The 21,098-nt window shown below is 32.2% G+C and overlaps 1 pseudogene; it reads right to left on the bottom strand.

The window, feature by feature from the left end:
- Positions 1-1,196: 1,196 nt before the first annotated feature.
- LOC149543356 (65-kDa microtubule-associated protein 3-like) overlaps positions 1,197-21,098 on the bottom strand; it is a 37,987-nt pseudogene continuing 18,085 nt past the window's right edge.

Here is a 21,098-nt window from a genome sequence, read left to right as displayed (position 1 = left end):
GTACAAAGGAAGGACGTAAACTCTCAAACATTCTTTGACATATTTTGACATTTGAAAATTCTTGTTTGAATGCTTCAAAAAGTTCACTTTGAGTTATATCTATGAAATGTTTTGGATGTTCAATTTTGGCCCCTGTTTCTTGATCTTTAATTTGTATAGTATCACGCCTGTTGGAAGAAACATGAGAATGTGTGGTCCAAAATTCAATAACTTGTCTTTTTACTTCTTTAGAAATCCTGTCTTTTCGAGGAACTCTACAAATAGTCACCCAGTTATTCTCAATGTTATCATCTAGCATATTTCTCCTCTTGATGTATCTCTGGATAGTTCTTCTAGATATATGTAGTACATCAAAAATTGCACGTACCTATTTTCTATGTGTCAATTTTCTACTAGATATAGTAGTCATCAATGCTCTACGTGCATTACTCAAATCACCTCCTCGAGTTGTGTTGTCAATTTTGTTATAAGCATTTTGCAAATTTTCAACTATTGTTTTATTAATATTATGAGCATGGCTTTTCCTGTTATCAACACCCAACAACTCTAAGACAAGTCTCATATCTCTTCTCCTAAATAACTTGACAAATAATTGTGCCTGTCCAAATATACTTTTATCCTTAAAATATTCATCCCACATGTTCTGACAATTCTTTTTGATAGTGTTATCATTTATCATATCTTTAGATGGAATTTGGCTAAAAAGTAGTTCTTCATCCAAATCCATCAAATTTTTTATGCTTTCTAATTTGTCTCTATCAATAGAACTGCCAATTTTTTCCTCTTCATTACTTTCATTTTCTTCATGAATCTCATCATGTTCAGGAATTTCAGTAGGTTGGTTTTGAGCATGTTTTATATGGCCTTTCATTTTGTCATCTCTTTTTCTATCATATTTTCTTGATCTTTTCCTTTTACTACCCATTGCATAATTCAACCTATAGAAAAAAAAATTAAAAAATTAGATTTTACTAAATATCAGCTAATGGTTCAATATATAATACATAAAAATAAAAATAATTAGAAGAGAAAAAAAGCACCTTCAAATTATTCGATCCTTTGTAATATTGATTAAATCCGCAAAACAGTTGTTGAAAATTGCTTCAAAATTAATTGTTTTTTGCAAATCTTCTTTCAATTTTCACTGTCCCTGTATATTTAATTATTTAAAAAAGACAAAACAATATTTTTTTATATCAAAAAGTCACACTAACCGCTAGCGGTTTCTCAAGCCGACTAGGGGTTTCGACTGTAATTGTTCTGGTCGAAACAGTTACGGCCGAAACTGTTCCAGCCGTAACTGTCTATGTGGCAGCCAAACAAGCAAAAATTAGAACTTCTGTAAACATCTCACTTTGAAGGCCAATTTGACCTACTAAATTAAAGTTTTTTTTAAAACTAAAAATACACTTTAGTAGTTCTCAGAGTCACGATTATGATTGTATAATTTTTTTAAAGTTTTGATTATGAATAATATGTTATAATTTAAAAATATTACAAGTAGGTATCTTAAGATTCAGGAAGATGTCTATTCAAAAATAAGAAAAAAATAGTAAATCATGTTAAATTTTTTTTTTTTTTTAATGGTGCACTAGAGGAGAGAGTCTTCTTCAAGAATATGGAATTTTAAAAAAAAAATATGTAGATTTGATGAAAAATGTTTGACGGGAGAAAAAAACTATCTATTTCTGATAACTTTGACTTTGACCAGTTATAACTTCAAAAATATTAGCCGAATTTCAATTTTTATTTTTTGGTGCACCAGGTATACATGTTAACTCTAACATATTCCAAAATCAAACCAAAATATGAAGATTTGCATATATTTGTTTGACGGGAAAAAAACTCTATATTTTTAGTATTTTTAAAAAATTAAAAAATACACTTTAAAAATTCAAAAATAAATAAAATTTTCACTCAATTTAAAAAAATAAAATTATAGACATAAACTTCATCCAATTTTACACATTTCATTAGTTTACATCATCTTCAAATTCTAAGCACAAATGCCACTTTTATTTCATTAAAGTTGAAGAATTTAAATTCTGATATCACTTCTCCTTTATAAAAGGTGACACAGGTTTGCTTTTACTCTAGTCCTATACAAGCAACTGAAAGAATCATAAATATAATCCACAATAATCACATTAGTTCTCCACGAGCAACTGATAAGCATCAAATAATAATCATGATGATCACAACAATTCTCTATCAGCAACTGAAGGCATCCATGATAAATCACAATATCCAAAGGTTCTCCAACAAGCAACCAGAAAGTATCCCAATAATAAATCACAATACTGATCGAAGACTCCAAAATGGTCAAGTCACACATGTCACAACATGACATCATCAAGAGCATAGCAATAACACTTCAGTCCCATCAAGGTGACTGGAAAGCAACCCAAGTACAACTGATCGATGACTCAAAAATGGTTAAGTCAGGTAACTCAAATACATACACCATCAGCTTCTCACAAGGAAACTAGAAATCAATAACAAACAGTAAATACAATATGTCATAGAGCATACTAATCACATTACCATGGTTGAGTTAAGAAAGATCGAGACCAAAACATCATAACATCACAATCACATAACCCCCGAGCCTCTGGTAACAACCTAAACTGGTCAACACTCTAGAACCACCCAAAAACTCCCAAAGCATAGATAGTACAAACTAAATAGTACAGTTCAAAGTCTAAATTTGATTTGAAAGCATACAGTTGAATTAAAGGTAAGGTTCCAGTTTCCAGTTAAATGTATGTTCCAAGTAAATAAGTCTCGTAGTTCATCCTTTCAATTAACCCATTCTTCTTTTTAAATAACATATAAATTTACCCCATTTATATTTAAAGTCAATTAAATCAAATTTAATAAGACTAATTATTAGTTATTTATAAAATAACTAGATGATTAACATTTAATTAATCATTATAATTTAAATCTTTTAGTAAATTTAATTATAACCTACAACTATATTAATATTTTATTTAAAAATATTACATTTATTATTAATATAATAAATTATAAAATATTAATGAAATTTGATAATGAAGTTAATAATAAATAATATCATAAGTTTAATTTTTTTTTTTTTTTAATATTAAAATTAATTACAAATTATAATATTAAAATTATCCACCATTTAAAAAAATGAATTTCAAAATGGCATAGACTAAGTTTGTTTTTATTAAAACATAACACAAAGCGATTTATTAATCGCTGCGGCAGTATGTAATACTGCCAGCCTGTTGTCGCAGGGTACTGCTGCGTCAGCAATACCTGCTGTTGCAGCAGTACTGCTGCTGCAACAATACATATTGGGACACGCGACAGCGTACAGATGGGTAGGGGTGTGGGTCAACGACCCCCCCCCCCCCCCCCCCCCCCCCCCCCATATATATATATATATATTTAATAACACTATATTCTATGTTAGAAACAATTTCATTTTAAGAAAAATGATTCACTTAGTTTATAAAATTTATAAATATTTTAATATTATAAAACCATTTCTTGAATATAAATCTATTTGTTTTGTTTCATTTATTATTATTATAATTATATTAAAAACAAATTGATTTCATCTATAATCTGATGGAGAAAACATTATCAACCCTCCAAATTTAGAATTTCATTCTTAGATTCTACCCTTTTTCGATTAAATCCTATGTTCTTTGATTTAGAAACTCGGATTTTTTTGATCTCTTTTCTAATCCCTACGTATACAAAAGATTAATTAACAAGCATCTGTTAATTTTCAATACTGGAATGTTTAAACTTTCATCACAGAGAATCTACAGGCACGAAGAAGACAAGAAGTAGGAAAAATGAGTAATTAATTAGTGATCACAAGACCCTACCTGATCCTAATGCTCATACGGAATCCCCGAAAACTGTGAGAGAATTCACTCTTCTTCAATATCTTTCCTTTGAAAATCTTTCCTAAAATTCTCCTTCTGAAATTTGCTTATAAAAGTTTTTCCCAAAAATCCTGTCTCCCCAAATTCTTTCCCAAATTCGTACGTGCTCAAAAATGAACCCCCAAAGTTGTGATAAGGAGTTTTCTCCTCCAATCGGGGCACTAATTGTGCATTCACCCGAGAGGACTCCTTGCTCAACTGGGTTAACTCTAAAATTAACTTGTATTAATCTTTGCTTTATCATTTAATGCACCTTAAATGAATTATTAAATAACTTTATTTAATATTCCACTTGACTTCTATTTTAATCTTTATTACGTTTAATCCCATGCGCACTTTATGAAATTAAAATGACATTATTATTTCCACTTATTTTATCTTTTAATTTAATTTCTTTTATTTTAACCTCATGCATACATCATGGGGACTAGAAACCTTTTAATAATTTAATATCTTTTCCACTTTAATTTTATTTTAGAAACTTTAATTGATAAAATATTTAATTAACTTAAATAACAATAATATTTAGCATTTATTTAAAAATGAACTCTAAATATATTATTATTAAATAAATATTATCACATTCTAAATTTATCCTTGAACTTTAATCTCCAAATTTAATTCTTTTTATTTAATTAATTTCTCAATTAATTAAATATAATTAAATATTAAAATGTCATAATAATTTTCCATTAAATTAAATCATTAATTAATCTTTTAATTAGACTTAATTAATAGAAAATACACCAAAGACTCATAAAGACAACATACAAAAATCCATCATAGCAAAACACATACTAAATCAATAAAGGGTTATAATCATGAAATTACATCATTTGATGCATTCAGAGGGTACTTAACTCAGATACTTGTCCTAATTATCAATTAGGACAATTGGCTAGAGGGTTTAGGATTTGGACTTAAGAGTTTATCTCCCCTCTCTTACCATTGAGATAATGCGATAGGGTACGCTCATCCTGGCAATTCAGGGAAGTCGATAACCGATACCTGCAACTTGCATAAAATCCACGCATGTATAGACACAATATTCTAAGCTAAATAGACAATGGCAAGAAGTGGTGCATCGTGTAGATCTCGACTAGCAGGTGACTACGACTCACTTCCTTAACCACATCAGAAACACCATACATAAAGAAAATAAACACGCACACCATACACATGCAGTATGGGGTAATATCCATAAGAAAGCACATGTGATAATAAACCATCTAACTAATCATCATCGATAACTGAAAACACTGAATAATCATCATACATGCATGAAATACAGAGTACCAAGTAATCTCATTATATAATAAACTGAATGTAAAACAATATCTGATAATCTGAATGTGATGCTACTAAACATCAAGTATAAAACTGGCCTAAAACAATTTGGCAGTTAAAAAAAAATGTGAACTAGGGGCAGGCACTACATTATAAGGATAAAAAAATTCAAGATAATACTCCATTCCTTATCATCTTGGTACACTCTCCATCCTTCTTTATCCTGAAGGGCTTTATTCATACTTCTAATAGATTTGATACCCGATCCACCTTCAAACTTAGGTTTATATACCTTTTCCCAAGCTATCAGAACCAATCTCTTTCTTTCTTTAGTACCTAACCATAAAAATTTCCTTTGAATTTTATTAATAACAGCTAAAAATTTAGCTAGAATTTTGAAATGGATAAGAGCATAGGTAGTGAAGCTTTGAAGACAAACCTTTAGTAAAGTAACTTTTCCTACTTGACTCAACATAATTCCTTCCATCCAACTAATTTCTTATTGAATTTCTCCACTAGATCCTCCCAAGAAGATTCAAATAGACTATACCCCAATGGGAGATCAAGATGAGTACAAGGCAAGGATCCTATAGAGAAATAAAAAATATTTGCAATTTTTCTTTATCTTTGAACAAGGGTGTTAATAAAAAATAGAGAGCTCTTATCCCTATTGACCAATTGCCTTGTGAGTGTGGAATACAAGCTTAGAGCCCTTTTAAGACTCCTAGCCTCCCTAACATCATCCTTTCCCATAAAAATAGTATCATCCACAAATTTTTCATGAGAACAATATAGATGTTAAGAAGTTGGCTTTATACCTTGGATTTCCCCTTTTAAAACAAGCTTGCCAATATACCTACCAAGAAAATCAACCATAGTAGTGAAAATAATAGGAGAAATAGGATCACCTTGTCTCAAACCCCTTGTAGATTTGAAAAAAATCAAAAGAGCACCCATTAACTAAGACAACTAGAGAAGAGGTAGAAACAAGTTGCACTATAATCTTAAGACATTGTTCACTAAAACCAAAGGTCAACAAAAGCTTTTGGAGAAAATTCTAATCAACTATATCATATGCTTTTTCTATATCCACCTTTACAAAAAAACCCTAATAGTTAGAGATAAAGAATGAATATTTTCATGAACAAGAATAATAGAATTTAGAATTTTCCTTCTAGTAATGAAGCAATTTTGCGGGTCAACAATCAAATAAGAAAGGATAGTTAATAAACATTGGTTTATAACTTTTGAAATAATTTTGTAGATTGAACTACATAGGCTAATAGGCTTGAAATGTTAAGGAGAATCAACACCACACTTCTTTGGAACAAGACAAAGAAATGTAGAATTACTCTCCTTAAGAATTCTTTTATCCCCAAATAATTCTTTCACCGCATCACATACATCTTATCAACAAATTCCCAAAGTTTCTGAAAGAAAAAAATAGGAAAAAAAATATCCAAACCAGGGGATTTGTCTCCTCTAAAGGAACATACAACTTTACAAATTTCATCCCCAAAAGGAATAACTATCATCATTTTGTTCTTCTCATTATTCCAAGGAGCTTCATCTATCTAGAATCATCAACATCTGGGTCAATAGAGAGGAGGGAGGAGAAATAGGAAACCACCTCTCATGTGATTTTATTTTCATTAGTAATTTTAATCCTTCCCTTAGTAAGGATAGAAATATGATTCTTAACCCTATTCTTCACAGTACTAAGATGAAATTTTTTAGTATTTTGATCTCCTTCTTCAAGCCAGATAGACATAGATCTCTACCTCCAAAGGGTTTCTTCTTTAGAAATAATATCATGATAATTTGCCAGCTTTTCATTCTCTACCTTTACAAACTCCTCTGAATAACCATCAAACTAAATTTTTTCTTGGATATTCTTTTACTCCATTTCCAAATTAGATTTTCTTTCAAAGATATCTCCAAAAGAACTATTGTTCCACTCTTTAACCCTTTTTTTTCACATACTTGAGTTTTTTAGCAACACAAAAAAGAGTTGAATCATCAATTTTTATGTTCCACCAATTTTTCAAAACAAAGATAAAATTAGGATGTTGCATCTACATTTTATCAAACTTGAAAGGGAAATTCTTCCTAGCTTTAATAGGTTCAACTTTTAAAAGAAGTGGGAAGTGGTCAAAAGCAATCTTATGAATAGCAAAAATGGTACAAACAAAATCTTGGGTCCAATCTGGAGATAGAAGGACCCTGTCTAGAAGGGCTTAAATATATTCGTCTCCAATTCTTTTATTGCTCTAGGTAAAATCAATTCCTCAAAGGTCCATATCCATTAATTCCTCTCTATTAATAAAATTCATTAAATCTAATCTTTCTTCTAGTTGGCTTAGATTACCTCCTTTTTTTTCATGTTCATAGAGAGGAACATCAAAATCCCTTAGCAAAACCCGTCTATCACTATAATCTAAGCTCTTGAACTTAGATAAAGAGCCCCCAAACTTTTTTCTCACACTTTTATTGTTAGAAGCATATATATTAACCAAATAACAATAAATTCCTAGAGTTAAATTCTAGATCTTGACCGCAATAAAGTACTTATTTGCATCCATAATAGTTCTAGAGAATATAGAGTTCTTCCACATGATCAATGTGCCACTCGAGGCTTCTTTAGAACTACTAGCTAGAAGACCATAGTTATTAAAATATTTTAAAATTTCATCTTTTCCTTTCTCCATTTTCATTTCCTGGATCACCATGATATCAGGTTTGTGATCCCAAACAAAATTTCTAACTACATCTAAGTTATGGATGCTATTCATCCCCCTTACATTCTAGGATATAATCTTCATTATTTTTTTTAGGGGTAAAATCTAGAATAGAATCTTGCTTTCCATCAACTATATTCTGCATACTTTTTGTTTCTCTTGTTTTTTATAGTCTTTCTACCTATTTTTATTGGGGATCCAACATTGAGCTTCAATTTTGGTAATACTATTTCCAGTTTACTCCTTTGAGTAGCTACTCCTCAAGATGAGATGATGTCATTTTATTTTTAGCATTCTTTCCTCGACCAGTCTTCTATTTTATCTCCTTCCTAGGAATAGTCAAGGAAATCTCCTAAAAAAGGGTGTTCAATAATGGGAGATTTCCTCCGTCAATGGAATCCTCCACGTAGTTATTCAAAATATCTTTTAGATCTCATTTCTCTTCCTCTTGGATTTATCCTTCCTCAAACTCCCCTTGCTCATCCACATTTCCAAAATCCCCATCCTTATTCTAATAAATAACCATCTAGTTTTGTATCCTTTCTGTTTCCTCACTTTTCTATGGGATGGATGAAAGGATTTCCTCTTTATCCCCTATCTTGCTTCCATCATCATTTTGCATTCCTCTCTTTTCATTTTTAGCCCGATTACTAGGATTTTCTTATGTTTGTTTTTCTTTAGGAAATGATTCTAATGTTGTAACTTTAGGTTTCCATACTAATTTTGGAGCCTTCTTTTCCATTATCATCATCATTTTCTTTATTTTCAGTTTCAGAGGACAAGTTTTTGTGCAATGACCCATCTTCTTGCTAATAAAACAAGCATTGGGGAGATCTTCAAACACAATTTCTTGAGCTCATTTTCCTAGTTTTGAATTAATCTCCACCTTTTGAGGTAGATCCTTTAGTTGCACAACTTTAACATATATCCTACAAAACATAAATTTAGATCTAGAAGTAGTCATATTATCAATAGCAATAAGTTCTCCAAAGGATCCAACTATCCCTTTAAAAATGTCTTCATGCCGAAATTCTAGAGTCTTACCCACATAGAGGTAGTGAGAAAGAAAGCATCCGATAGGTCCATATTAGGTTCCCATTTTTTATCATTAGGGAACTATTTCCAAATAACCATATTCCACCACATAAAACCATATTCACATCCTCCTTACATGTAAATAAAAAGGAGAAAAAGCCTTTGGAAATTATAGCAATGTCAACCTGACCCCTAAGGGCCCATTTCCTTTTTACCATATTTCTTAAGGTTTCAGTATCTGGTCGGGCCCCTAGAAATATCCCAACTAGAGTTAAATCCATCAAAGAAATAGATAAATCAACTATTGAGTCAAGAACAAAAAATTGGAACTCATCTTTTTCCCAACATGATTTTGAAGTAATAAGAGGAAAGGTTGACTTACCTAGTGGTATTTTTCCAAAGAGAGAAGACAAATTTCTTTGTCCAATTTCATTTGTATCCTCCTTATGAACCCTATCACATGAATCCTCAATATCTTGACTAACCATGGAGGAAGGGAACCCAGGGCCTCTTTGAGAAGCAAGGATAGAGGACAGAGGATTAGACTGAAAAAACTCAAAATCCCCATGTCTTCTTGAAATAAAACCCAGTAAAACTATTTTATTCCTTCTCTTGGGATCCATCCAATGTTTCGTTCCCAACATTTCCATTACTGGGATCTACATCCACATCCCCTACAATTCCATTGCCAATCCCTACAGCCAAATGCCTGCCCAAAACCTCTATCATTCCCACTCCTTATTTAGGTAATGGTTAATAATAATAATAATAGTTTAAAATACTAATAAATAAGATTAATAATTTTAATTAAAAAATTCTTATTGAAGTATGCCCAATTTCTTATTTTGTTTCTTTGGTTGAAGTTTTAATATGAAAGTTTCATCCCATATTCTATTTATTTTGGTATTGTAACTTGTCTAAACCAAATCACTAGCAAAAATGTTTGATTGTGTGTGTCAATACAATATTCATGATCTTGTGAGAGTGTTTTCATAAAAGGTTCCTTAAAATAATTTGGTAAAATAAAAAAACAATTATGTCAAAAAATAATTATCTATTATTTTAGAAAGCATCATTAGATGAATGCATGGACTTAAGATTTACCTACAACTTAAAAATAGAAAAATAGTTGTATGATGGAATTTTTTATCAAAGATTCTTGAAATAGTGAGATATCAAACTTTTAAAAGTTTGAAGTCTTGAAAAAATATTCAAATTATATTTAGAAGCTTCAAACCAATACGTTTGGCCACAAATATTGTTAGAAATGATATATTCTAGAATATCATTAGAATAGAAAATTTGAATCAAGATTTGACGTGTTTATAATAAGTAGACAATAATCTTATTATCAATCTATTCACATTTTAAAAAATAAACTACACTTCTAATTTGTACGCTAGTAGTTTACATATTGTATTCACATTTTTAAAGCATTAAAGGTACACGAAATCTATATAATTGTAAAATTGCCATTCAATTTTTTGTAATACTGGCTTGAGCTTTTATTATAGCTACACTCTAAATATATTGTAAATAGAATATAGTGTCGGTGTTAGGTTAACCTACCTTAATTTTCCATAACCTAAAGTGTCAGAGATACATCATCTATCTCTCATTCATTGACCCATCCTCCCAATAGTTACAGCCATAGGAATTTGCAACCCCTTAAAGGTTATTAAAAGTAGTTTGGGGAATCAATATTCCAACACAAAATAATATCTTATAAAATTTATAAGGTGTATATGAACAAAATTAGTATTTTCTAATTGGCTACATCCTATTACCCATAAAAAAAACTATTGGAGAATGTTACATACTTATGCCAATTATATTTAGTTTTAGATCAATTTTGATGAGCTATTTTAATACAATTACTTAGCACATGTGGTAAATAGCATCGCCTCCTTCCTTGATTCTTCTAATGATAAATGATACATATATATGTTGATTCTAATTAGTTTTAGGTTAATTTTGATAGAATATTTTGATACTTTTACTTAGAAAATGTGGTAAATAAGTTTATCTCCTTCCTCAATTCATATCTACCCTTATATACTCTTACCTCACACATTTTCATATATTTAGCCTTATCTTTAACATATTTGTACATATTCCTAGAAACTCAAATTCATTACTAAACCTAATTTCTAAGAACTTTTTTCTTATATTGAAACACATTTTCCAATCTAAAGTTTGTCTCATGGAATATAGGTTCTTTCCAACACAATTTATATTCACCTAGATTTTAACTATGTTTAGTCAAATAAATGGCTTATCATATTTTACTAGTTGTTAGAAGCTAAATATAAAACAATTGTGCAAGAATACTTTTTATTTAAATATATTTATTCAAGCATCATTTAGAAATCACAATAAATTACACAAATAACCTATCCAAAAATATATTGATTTATAGTACTTAGAAATAAATAGAAGGACAAAGTGAGCATATAGAATAGGGATGTTTTTGAAGATATATTTGCCTCTAATTTTGTTGTCAAAGTTGATTTAAAAAATATTCACAATAAAAATCCAAATTGAGGGCTATGGTGAGGGTTCTATGAATGAGGAGTTTAATCTAATGGTCAAATGCCATGATATTATTATGAATGAGGAATTTTACTGGAAGTAGAGGTCTCAAGCTTTATGGCTTATCACTGGAGACAAAAATGCCATTTAAAAAAATATGATAACCTATAAGAGAAGAGCTACTTATAGAATCTCCACATCATGAAAAATACTATCAAACTGGAGGAGGGTGAAATTGGTGGTGAAGTAGTTCATTTCACTTTGTTATTTATTGTTCACTCTTTCTTAAGCTATGAAGACTGTAATTCTTTGTTTCTATCTATACCCACTATTTTTTAGGGAAGATCGTGACAAGTTTCTCTCTTTTATTCCTTCTTCTAAAGAGATTAAGGTTGTATCATTTTATTTTGAAGGTGAATAATCCCCTGGCCCAGATGGTTTTCATCTCCCTTTTTTCAATCCTTCTAACATATAATTAATGAGAAAGATGGTTTAGATGTTTTAGAAGCTTAAAGATCTTAATGTGACTTTTATATTGTTGATCCCTAAGAAATTAGGTGTTGATTTTCTTGACTATTTCAAACCTGTTAGTTTGTGTAGTTTAGTTTATAGAATTATTTCATATTTCATGTTGGTTCTCAAAATTGTTGCTTGAAAATATACAAGCCTTTCCCACTTGATGTTTGAAAATCAACACAATTTTGGTCAACGAAGAAGGTTGGAACACAATATCTCAACTTCCAAACTTTAGGCTCTACAAGACCTAGGTGGTTATACCTTATATCTCAACCCTTATAGAAGAGAAAAATCGCTAATATAGACTTGAAATTGATACTCTTGAGCGAGCATGAAATTTCTCAAGGAGAAATCAAGTTGTAATGCTTTGAAATTAAATTTTGAAATATGTTATGAAATGTGCATGAGAAAGGGCAAGACAAAGAATATCACCTTCTCCGCAAAACTTCACTTTTCCTTAGAAGAAACAAAAGACCATTCCTTTTCAAGTGGGAGAATAAATTCAATAACATTTTTTGTCACAATCATCAAATTACTTGGAGATAAGCATGCTTTTACCAATTGTTGGACACAAAACTTGAAGTTGTGAAACCCAAGTTAATTGACTTTAACTTCAAAGGAGATGAAGAACAATTACACAAAACCCTCGTGTGAGTTCTTTACATGAAGGATTCACTTCAATTTCAATTCATCAACAACAATATAAATCCAAGAAGAAAACTTGCAAATACTGATTTTTATGATCAATTCTCAAACTTTAGAAGAGAAACAAGGCATTTTCACTAATTCTGAAAATAAATACAATTGGCATGTGATTGGTTACAATATCTACCCTTGCTGCATTTTTTTATCAATGTTTTTGTATAGCTATATGCTTATACATCTATATTCTTCTTATCATATAAGGTTATCATACCCTTTCTTATAGAAAATGAAAAGGTGAAAAAAGCTTTAGAACTTTACAAAAAGAAACTAACTAATAACTAATTGCAACCATTCATAGGTGATTATGTTAGAGTAATAAGATAATACCTTATTAATTAGATCATTTTGATTTAATTATTAAGTCACTTACTATCTCTAGTTTACTTAAGCTAAACTTTAAGCATATAATAATTAATTCTTTTATTAATTATTTTCATGCAACCTAGGTTTTACCCTATTAGGGTTTTGATCTCCTTTTATAAGGATTGATCTCTTTGTATTTTATTAATTCACTTTTGATTATAGCAATCTATCTTTTTGCTCATCAAAAAGTCTCATCTATGGATCTAGGAATTTTGACCTCCATAGCTTTTTGTTTCTCTCTTTTGTGATATGTGTTTGCATGTAGGTGATTCTTGAGAGTTTTTGGGTTGATCTTTCATCAACTTCAAAATGGTATCAGAGCTCCAAATCTTCATGCCCATGTTCTATTTATGAGAATTTTGGCTTGGCTTTTAGATCTGTGTTTTTTCTTTCAAAGGGTTCCATTTTTTAGAGTTTTTTTGTATTGAATATGGGGGGTCACTATTTTTTGGTGCACTTTGAGCCCAAACGGACATCACCATTGAGCTCAGAGTGCTCAAAAATCTCTAGTTTCATATAATTTTTTTTTAATTTGGACATAGTTGGAATTTGAGGCTAAAAATTTTGCTCCCATATTTGACATGTTTCCTAGGGTAGTGATTTTTAGATTTTTGGTATGCAAATCGAGGTTTTTAATTCAAAAATTGAGATTTTTTGATATGTTTCCCAAGATGATGATTTTCTAATTTTGCATGGAAATTGAGATTTTTGGTTCACAAATCAAGATTTTTAGTTTGAAATTTGAGATTTTTGGCACATTTCTTAAGGTAGTGATTTTGTGATTTTATCACAAAAATCAATATTTTTTGGGCACACAAATCGAGACATCTTTTGTAAGAAACTAACATGTTTCTCAAGGCAATTTTTGATGTTGGTGTGCACACTTTTCAAGATATTTTGGCACATATCCCAAGGCAATAAATTTTTTTCTCATTTTTTCAACACTTTTTTGACCTTTATGTGGTTTTTTGGCCATAATTTGCTCATTCAAACTCTGTTTTTTGATCCAAAAGAAGTGTTGGAAAGCTGATTCTAAGCCCATCATGGTGATGGAGTGTATTTGGATTTTTTATGCTATTTCATATTTTTTTTAGGCTATCAAAGTCATAAGTTCTATTTTGTACTCTGAGAGACATTTTGAAAAATTCTATTTTCCAGATTTTGCTCCAAGCACATCCCATTAAATTTTTTTTTGTTTCTACATTCTGATGGATATCTCGGTTGTTCCAGGTCTGAGGATCAATTTTATTATTTTAGATGATTTTTCAAGGGTTGTACTATCTATTGTATCAGTCTTATGTGTCTTTTGATCTTTATTGACATCCTTTTGTAGTATTTTTGCAAACAAACTAAGATAAAGTGCCACTTTATTACATTTTAGGATCTTGGACATCTTTGTGTTTTGTTATACTTGCACTACATTATAAATTTCCTTGAGGGATTTCATTGTGGCCATAATCACCATATTCCTTTGTCAAGTGAGTGTTCTTTCCATGACATTAGCCTCGTGATGTGTCAATGAAACATGCCATTATAGGTGTCTGTACTTCTTTTGTACTCTTGATGTTCCTAGTTCTTCTTTCTATAGGAGATATTGCATTCAGTTTTAGTTTTCATGTCTTACCTCTCAACATTATAAGGGGGTTAAGTTGGTTCTATTTCTTTCTTTATTCAATGGATTGAGCTATGTATTCAGTATTTGATCCTATTTACTAGGCGATTGCAGTGATTGGATACCTATGCATTTCAGTGAGATGGATCATTTACCATATACACATTCTTTCATTCCTATTTTTGGAGACCATGAAGATACTTTCCATCTTTAATTGATCATCTCTTTAGACTTAGTCTTCTCTACCTGATCGTGTTCTATATAGTGGAGGTTCTTCAGATCAATAGTTTGGTAGTGTTCACAACTTCATACTTCAGTGTCGTTCTTCACAATCATTCTTTTGTTCCTATCTTTTGGAACAGTCTTCCATCTCTTTTTGGAGTAGGGTTTTTCCCTTGTGGTTTTCTCTATTTCTCCTCTTTGCATAGATTTGGTTGTGCTTGGGTACCTCATCAGGTGATGTAGGAGCATCCAGTGGTGTAAGGACAATCATGTATCAACCCAAAAACATGCTTAGTGTTAGTTTTTGTTTAATTTTTTTTTTTGTTTCTAGATACCCATTAATATAGATTCCAACTCTCATATATCCACTTTTGGTTTTCTACGGTTAGTGTTTTTGAGTACCTTGGGATATGTGCCAATGTAAAAAAAGGTTATTTTGTTATTGATCCATAATTATGATGAGTTAGAGAGTTTAATTTTGAGAGATAATTATAATTATAATTTAAATAACTCTAGAAAAAGAATCAAGTCAAAAGGCTTTACAGTTTGAAAGTTATTGCAGTTTTAAGTTGCCTAGAGACCCCCTAAGAGTGCTTCAAAGTCAGATTTGAGGCACTAAACAACCTTGTATGGGCCCAAAAAATGGGGTATGAGTGAAGTTGGTCCATAGAGCTATAGATCACTTGGAGAGCTTTCCAAAAATGTAAACAATTCATCAATCAGAGTCCTAGATCAAAAGTTATGCCTCCCAATAGTTGAACTACCATTTATGGATTGTTTTAATTTTACATTGACTTCTAACATGTTTTATAGAACCTTCTATTTTGGTGGTGGATGCCAAATGGTATATTCTAGAATTTTTTGCTAACCCTAAACCTAATTTAGGCTACTTAAGGTCATTTTTGGCATTGTAAACACGATTTTTGGTGGAGTTTGGGAGAAGGTACCATGAGAAGAGTTCTTCTCTAGAATTTGATAACATTGTAAGTCCATAGGGCATTTTGTTGAGTCTATTTTTGTTTTACTTAATGTAATAGCATATCACTTCTAATAATAATATTCCCCTTTTCTTATTGTGTTCATTTTTCCTTGGGTTGTGCCCTCATCAAGTGGTATCAGAGCCAAATTTTCTTGAGTGTGTAGACAGAGCGTTGATTGTGAGGAAATTTGAACTAGGACTATGTGGTTGTGGGTTTTGATATAGTGAGAAGATTCATCCATGAAGGGAGTGTGGTGGGAGGGCTAGAGTTGTTCCTCCTAAGGTTAGAGCCCTCTAGAAACAAGTTCAGGCATTGCAAGAGGAGATCCATGGAGGGATGAATATTATCATAGGCAACAAAAGTGAGGAGGAAAATGAAGAAGGAAATATTGTGTAGGAAGGGGAAGGAAATAGAGAAGTCCTAAACTAGGTGGAAGAGAAGCTTTTTAGGGCCATTTCCAAGTTGGGAAAAAGACCTAAAATTGAAGTAGGCATGTTTTCGAGAAATCTAAACCCAACTGAGTTGATCAACTAGATCAATGAGCTAGAGGAATATTTTGAGTATGAGGATATTAGGGACCCTGATAGGGTTAAGTTTGCAAAGGCTAAAATGAAATGCCATGCCAAAATTAGGTGGCAATAGATTCAATTGGAAAGAAATAGAAGAGGAAAGGAGAAAATCAGAAGATGGGATCGCATGGTGGACAAACTAAAGAAGCAGTTCATTCTTGTTTATTATGAGCTTGATTTTTTCAAGAAGATGCAAGGGTTAATGCAAGCAGGAAAATTTGTCTAGGAATACAAAGAAGAGTTTTATTGAGTCCTTATTAGGGCGGGGCATGCAAAAGAAAACAAGGAGAATGTTTTTGGTTACCTTAATGGGTTAAGACCTAGCATTCAGGAAGAGTTAACTCTGGTTAGAATGACTAGCATTGAAGAGGCATACCAATTTGCCTTGCAAGTTGAGGAGAAGTTAAACAAAAAGTGTGATGGAAGGAAAAGAGGGTGTAGTCATGGAGGAAGGGACATTAACAGGTCATTTGGAGGCTAAAAGAAAAACTAGAAGAAAAATGAAGATGTGGGTACCAACTGAAACTAGAGGAATGAGGGTTTTAATTGCTTCTGTGATCAAAACTTTAGAGATCAAAGAGGAAGAGGTAGAGGACATAGATGAGGTTTAGGAAGAGGAGGCTTCCATGGTACCTATTTTCACTACATTGAAGAAGGTCATCATGCCTATGAATTCCCTCAATGCCAAGGAAGGATAGATAGGAGAGTTGATGGTCAAGAAAGGGTTTCTCATGTGGATGATGATGCATAGTCATCACATTCAAAGGATGCAGAAAGAGGAGAGGTTCTAGTTAATGAAAGGGTCTTGTTGAGTAGTGAGACTAAACCTAGACAAAGGAGGAATTTTTTTTGTACTGGGTACAAGTGTGAGGGTAAATTTTGTGATGTGATTATTGATGGTGGGAGCACTAACAACTTGGTGTCAAAAGAATTGGTTTCAATGCTAAAGCTCAAGATGGAGAAATATCCCCATCCCTATCAGATTGCATGGGTGCAAGATGATCATAAGGCCTTGGTTAGTGAGTAATGCTTAGTAAAGTTCAAGATTAGGAGTTACCATGACGAGGCTCTCTATGACATCATCCCAATGGATGTCTACCATTTATTGTTGGGAAGGCCATGATAGTTTGATAGACATGCTATACATGATGGTCATGCAAATACATACTCTTTGAAAAAGGATGGAGTTTGCCACAAATTGAAGCCCTTGATAAAGGGGGGTGAAAAGGTATGTAGTAGTGCTAGGGTATGTCTTGTCGATCGAAGATTTTTTTTGGATGGCATGAAACATCAGAATATGTGTTATGCTTTAATTCCTAGAAAGAATAAGGAAGGTAGTAGTGAAGTCCCACTTGAAGTTTTGGGTCTATTAAGTGAGTATGGAGATGGAATCTCTGATAATCTTTCAAAAGGATTGCCACCAAGAATGAAAATTAGTCATCAAATAGATTTAGTCCCTAGAGCTAGTTTTCCTAACAAGGCTACTCATAGGGTGACTCCTATTGAGATTGAGGAACTAAACATACAAGTTCAGGAGCTATTGAGGAAAGGTTTGATTTGAAAGTGCCTAAGTCCATATGCAGTACCTATAGTGCTAGCAAAAAAGAAGGATGGAGAGTGGAGAATGTGTACAGATTCTCAGGCTATAAATAAAATAACCATCAAGTACTAGTTTCCTTTGCCAAGGATGAATGATCTTATGGACTACTTGAGTGGAGCTTAGTACTTCACAAAGATAGATCTCAAGAGTGGTTATCACCAGATACATATATGAGAGTGAGATGAGTGGAAGACTACATTCAAGACCAAGGAGGGTCTATATGATTGGTTAGTCATGCCCTTTGGATTGACCAATGTGCCAAGCACCTTCATGCAGCTTATGAATGAGGTATTAAAGAAATTTTTGGGAAAATTTGTTATCGTCTATTTGGATGATATTTTGATTTTTAGTAAGTATTTGGATGAACATTTATTGCACATTTGTAGTGTCCTTGAAAAGTTGAGGGAAGAGAAATTGTTGATTAATTTAAAGAAGTGTAGCTTTGTCGAAAGGGTGTTAGTCTATTTGGGGTTTGTTGTATCAACTGAAGGTCTCAAAATGGACCCAGAGGAGGTAAAGATCATCTTGGAATGGCCTACTCCAAGGTCTTCCACTGAGGTGAGGTCATTCCACGGTCTGGCTAATTTTTATAGGAAGTTCATTAGGAATTTTAGTAGTATATGTGCACCCCTAACTGAAACAATGAGGGCGGATAAAAAAGAGTTCAAGTGGACTACAAGAGCTACAAGGAGTTTTGAATTACTAAAGAAAAAGGTGATAGAGAAACTTATGTTGGCACTTCGTGATTTCAACAAAGTGTTCCAAGTGGATTGTGATGCTAGTGGCAGTGCTATTGGAGTTGTGTTGAGCCAAGAAGGTAAACCTATTGACTATTTTAGTGAAAAATTGAATGATGCAAAGAAGAAGTATTCTATTTATGACTAGGAGTTCTATGCAATAGTTTAGGCCTTAAAGAAAGGAGGCATTATTTGTTTCCAAAAGAATTTGTCTTGTATACTAATCATCAGGCATTGCAGTTCCTAAATAGCTAAGGTAAATTGAATCAGAGACATTTGAAATGGGTAGAGTTCATGCAAAGCTATACATTTGTATTGGAACATAGAAATAGAAGGTATAATGGGGTTACAAATGCATTAAGTAGGAGACATTTTTTGCTTATAGAAATGTAAGTTGAAGTGGTTGGGTTTGATGAACTCAAGAATCTATACCCTAAGGACCCTAACTTTGTAGAGGCTTGGAAGGCTTGTAAAGAACTTGTTACTCTAGATAGGACTAGGTGGCTAGATTACATGATTTAGGATGGTATGTTGTTCAAGAGTAGTCAATTGTGTATTCCAAGGAGTTCCATGATGGAGAACTTGATTAAGGAGAAACACAGTGGACGGATGGCATGAAACTTTGGTTGAGATAAGACCATTTCCATTATTAGTGAACATTATTTTTGGCCTCAATTATCATAGGATGTGAAGAAGTTTGTGTAGAGTTGTTGAGTATGTCAAATAGCCAAATGATTTAGTCAAAATACTAGACTCTATCAGCCATTACCTATTCCATCAAAGCCTTGGGAGGATATAAGTATGGATTTTTTTCTTGGATTGCTAGGGACACAAAGGGGTAATGACTTGGTATTTGTGGTGGTTGATAGGTTCTCCAAGATGGCACATTTAATTCCATGCCACAAGACTCATGATGCAGTACATATTGCAGATTTGTTTTTTAAAGAGGTGGTGAGGCTACATGGTCTCCCAAAAAGTATTGTTTTTTATAGAGATACTAATTTTGTTGGGTATTTTTGGAGGACTTTATGGAAGAAGTTGAAGATAGAATTGAAGTTTAGTTCTACACATCATTTGCAGACTAATGGACAAACAGAAGTAGTGAATAGAAGTCTGGGCAATTTGCTGAGGTGTTTAATAGGAGATAAGCCCAAAGGATTTGATTTGTTTCTACCACAAGAAAAATGTGCTTACAAAAATTCTGTGAATAGGAGTACTAGTAAATCACCATTCCAAATTGTGTATGGGAGTAGTCCAAGGACTGCACCAGAGCTGAGGAAGATGGAGCAATGAGAGAGGACAAGTACTGAGGTAGAAGACTTTGTTGAACATGTCAAGAACCTACATGAAGAGGTACATGCACATATTACCAAGATGAACCTACAGTATAAGGCGAGAGTAGATCAAAGAGGAGACATAGAGAGTTCCAAGTTGGGATCTAGTTATGGTATACTTGAGGAAGGAACAATTTCTAGTGGGTACCTACAAAAAGCTAAAGATGAAGAAATTTGGTCCCTACAAAATTTTGAAGAAACATGATTCAGGAAATGCATATGAGGTGGAGTTTCCAAATGGTATTCACATTTCTCCTATTTTCAAAATTGTAGACTTAATGGAATATCATGATGATGGTGCAGAGGAGGATTTGATGTTGGAGTCATGTCCAATTCCTACTTCTGAGAAGGAAGAGATTGAAGAAATTATGAATAGTCATGTGGGTCAGAGTACTAGAAATAGGCAGTATAAAGAATACTTGGTGAAGTGGAAAGGATGACCAGTGGAGGATTCAACTTTGATATCTATAGCAAAGGTTTCCCATTTGGGTTTTCCTCTACCAACTATAAAGTGATAGGGTCACTTTTCAATTTACCCTTGGTGTCTGATGCAGGAGCACCCAATGGTGTAAGGGCAATCCTGTATTACCCAAAAATATGCTTAGTGATAGTTTCTATTTAATGTGTTTTTATTTTTGGATATCCATTTGGGTCAAATAGAGATTCCAACTCTCATAGTTCCACTATTGGTTTTTTGGGTTAGTGTTTTTGAGCACCTTGGAATATGTGCCAATGCAGAAAAAGGTTATTTTATAATTGAGCCATAATTATGATGAGTTAGAGGGTTTAATTTTAAGAGATGATTACACTTGTAATTTAGAGAACTCTAGAAAAAGAATTAGGTCAAAAGGCTTTATGGTTTGAAAGTTATTGTAGTTTTAAGTTGCCTGGAGGCCCCCTACAAGTGCTTCAAAGTCAGATTTGAGGCATTAAACAACCTTG

This window comes from Cupressus sempervirens, chromosome 8 (assembly GCF_028749045.1).
Source record: "Cupressus sempervirens isolate cs-2001-9-10 chromosome 8, ASM2874904v1, whole genome shotgun sequence".
Lineage (NCBI taxonomy): Eukaryota > Viridiplantae > Streptophyta > Pinopsida > Cupressales > Cupressaceae > Cupressus > Cupressus sempervirens.
This window is presented reverse-complemented; position numbering and strand designations above follow the sequence as displayed.